The sequence below is a fragment of the Phalaenopsis equestris genome, unplaced genomic scaffold (assembly GCF_001263595.1).
Source record: "Phalaenopsis equestris unplaced genomic scaffold, ASM126359v1 Scaffold000247, whole genome shotgun sequence".
In the NCBI taxonomy this organism is placed as follows: domain Eukaryota; kingdom Viridiplantae; phylum Streptophyta; class Magnoliopsida; order Asparagales; family Orchidaceae; genus Phalaenopsis; species Phalaenopsis equestris.
The window spans coordinates 257401-260940 of record NW_018164689.1 but is presented as its reverse complement, the minus strand read 5'-3'; positions in this window follow the sequence as shown (position 1 = coordinate 260940).

Sequence of the window (3540 nt, the reverse complement as noted above, 5' to 3'; positions counted from 1 at the left end):
TATATATATATATATGCATTCACTTACATACCACACAATTCTCTTATAATTGCATATCTAGCACCTAAAATTTAAAGTAAAAAATTAAAGTTTAGGTTCTAGATATATATATGTAAATACATAGGAATTGATCTGTGGTATATATGTAAATCTTTCATATAAAAATTAAATTTTAAAAATAAAATATCTAAAAACATATAAATTGAGTGGCATTCATGTAAATCTTTCGTTTTTTTTTTTCCTATTTCTTTTTCTTTTTTGATAAATCTAGAATAATATTTTGACAGCTTGACATTTTCTATTAATAATTTATATATTAATATAGATATGTCATTTTCAAAAAATTATTGATAATTATATTTTGAGTGTTATATATATAAATATGAAAATTTAGACGTTAGATATGTAAATATATAAGAATTTTAGGTTATGCCCGTAAATGCCTCGAAACATGCACATGCTGAGCTACTTCCGAGGTGGAAATGACTCATTTTAAAATATTTTAATGGGATATTTTATTTAATTTTAATCCAATATACACTAACAAAATAAAAAAAAATATTTGTTTGTAATAATAGAAAAATATAATTTATCTATCGTATGAAATCTGGATAAGATTGTACTAAATCAGAGCCGTCCAGATCGTCAACGACTGCAGCAGATTTTTCCGAATAAAATTCGGCCGTTGATGTTGATGTCTGCATGTTAGATGACTGTTAGGTTAACTGCTAAATAATAATTAAATTTTTATTCTATGTAAATATGGATTTAAGTAATTGCTTGTGCATGTTGATGTATTTATATGAAAATAAACAAATTAGATAGATTTATTTTTTAAAAAATATTTTTTTCAGGGTCTGTTTGGGGGCAGCTGCAGTTTATTGAATAAGCTGCTGATAAGTCAGGTGTTGATAAGTCAGGTGTGGTGGCTAATATAAATTTTTATTTTTTTGAAAAAGTCAGACTGTTGTCAGAAAGTTGTCCGGTGTGAAATCACTGTTTTTGATGTTTTGAAAACACATAAGCTGTCAAAACGTTGTTTACCCAAACAGGTCAGGTGTGTTTTAAAAACATCACCGCACCAAATAAGCTGCCCCGAACGGACCCTTAGTTATATTTTAATTATCTTTGTAATTAAAAAAAATCTAGTAAATTTAAAAGGAAAAATTTTCATTGTAGTGCACAATTCTTTTGTTTTTATATATCTCACACATAAATTATGCTATTTACATGCATGGCAAATTGATGCTTTAAATTTATATAAGATAATGCAGATTTTATATTTAAAAAATGAAAATAATGCTAAATATTTGAGTGTCATTTGTATAAATATAAAAGTTTAAGTGTGAGTTATGTAAAATACATAAGAATTGTGTGCTATGCATCTAATTACTGCTCCATTATAAAACATTTAAAATAAATATTTTCTGAAAATATGTAAATAAATCATTCTTATGTGGTATTTATGTAAATTTTCAAAAAAAAAAAAAAAAAGTTAATATTTTTTTAGGAATTCGGCCGCTAACTCTTTCAAGGAGAAATATTTGCTTATGTAATAGGCACTTAATTTTGCATGCGTACTCTATTAACCCCGCAATACCTCTAGATATATATATGCATTCACTTACATACCACACAATTCTCTTATAATTGCATATCTAGCACCTAAAATTTAAAGTAAAAAATTAAAGTTTAGGTTCTAGATATATATATGTAAATACATAGGAATTGATCTGTGGTATATATGTAAATCTTTCATATAAAAATTAAAGTTTACAAATAAATATCTAAAAACATATAAATTGAGTGGCATTCATGTAAATCTTTCGTTTTTTTTTTTCCTATTTCTTTTTCTTTTTTGATAAATCTAGAATAATATTTTGACAGCTTGACATTTTCTATTAATAATTTATATATTAATATAGATATGTCATTTTCAAAAAATTATTGATAATAAAGTGAAATATAAATTTTAATATATTTTGAGTGTTATATATATAAATATGAAAATTTAGACGTTAGATATGTAAATATATAAGAATTTTAGGTTATGCTCGTAAATGCCTCGAAACATGCACATGCCGAGCAACTTCCGAGGTGGAACTGACTCATTTTAAAATATTTTAATGGGATATTTTATTTAATTTTAATCCAATATACACTAACAAAATAAAAAAAAATATTTGTTTGTAATAATAGAAATATATAATTTATCTATCGTATGAAATCTGGATAGGATTGTACTAAATCAGAGCCGTCCAGATCGTCAACGACTGCAGCAGATTTTTCCGAATAAAATTCGGCCGTTGATGTTGATGTCTGCATGTTAGATGACTGTTAGGTTAACTGCTAAATAATAATTAAATTTTTATTCTATGTAAATATGGATTTAAGTAATTGCTTGTGCATGTTGATGTATTTATATGAAAATAAACAAATTAGATTGATTTATTTTTTTTAAAATATATTTCTCAGGGTCTGTTTAGGTGCAGCTGCAGTTTATTGAATAATCTGTTGATAAGTCAGGTGTGGTGGCTAATATAAATTTTTATTTTTTTGAATAAGTCAGACTGTTGTCAGAAAGTTGTCCGGTGTGAAATCACTGTTTTTGATGTTTTGAAAACACATAAGCTGTCAAAACGTTGTTTACCCAAACAGGTCAGGTGTGTTTTAAAAACATCACCGCACCAAATAAGCTGCCCCGAACGGACCCTTAGTTATATTTTAATTATCTTTGTAATTAAAAAAAATCTAGTAAATTTAAAAGGAAAAATTTTCATTGTAGTGCACAATTCTTTTGTTTTTATATATCTCACACATAAATTATGCTATTTACATGCATGGCAAATTGATGCTTTAAATTTATATAAGATAATGCAGATTTTATATTTAAAAAATGAAAATAATGCTAAATATTTGAGTGTCATTTGTATAAATATAAAAGTTTAAGTGTGAGTTATGTAAAATACATAAGAATTGTGTGCTATGCATCTAATTACTGCTCCATTATAAAACATTTAAAATAAATATTTTCTGAAAATATGTAAATAAATCATTCTTATGTGGTATTTATGTAAATTTTCAAAAAAACAAAAAGTTAATGTTTTTTAGGAATTTCGGCCGCTAACTCTTTTCAAGGAGAAATACGTAATTTTGCATGTGTACTCTATTAACCCCGCAATACCTCTATATTAATCTATGAATAACATCGAAATAGAACCCACGAAGGTTATTGGAATGTTCTTAGGGTTATAAGTCACTGGAATTAATACCTCAATAACCTCCTAATAACCCCCTAATAACCGTGAAACGGTAGTTATTGTGGGGTTGTTACGCACGCAGCTCTTTCAAGTGGAGGAGCTTAATGCTTCATTTTCAATTTACACAATAATCTTATCGTTCAAGTCAACCCATTATAAACAATATTTGTTTTTTTTTTTTTTTACTTGGATAAAAAATTTTCTCTATAATTTAAACAATTAATAAGAATACGTAAATTCAAATATAATTATTAAAAATTAATAAACAATATCCTCAAAC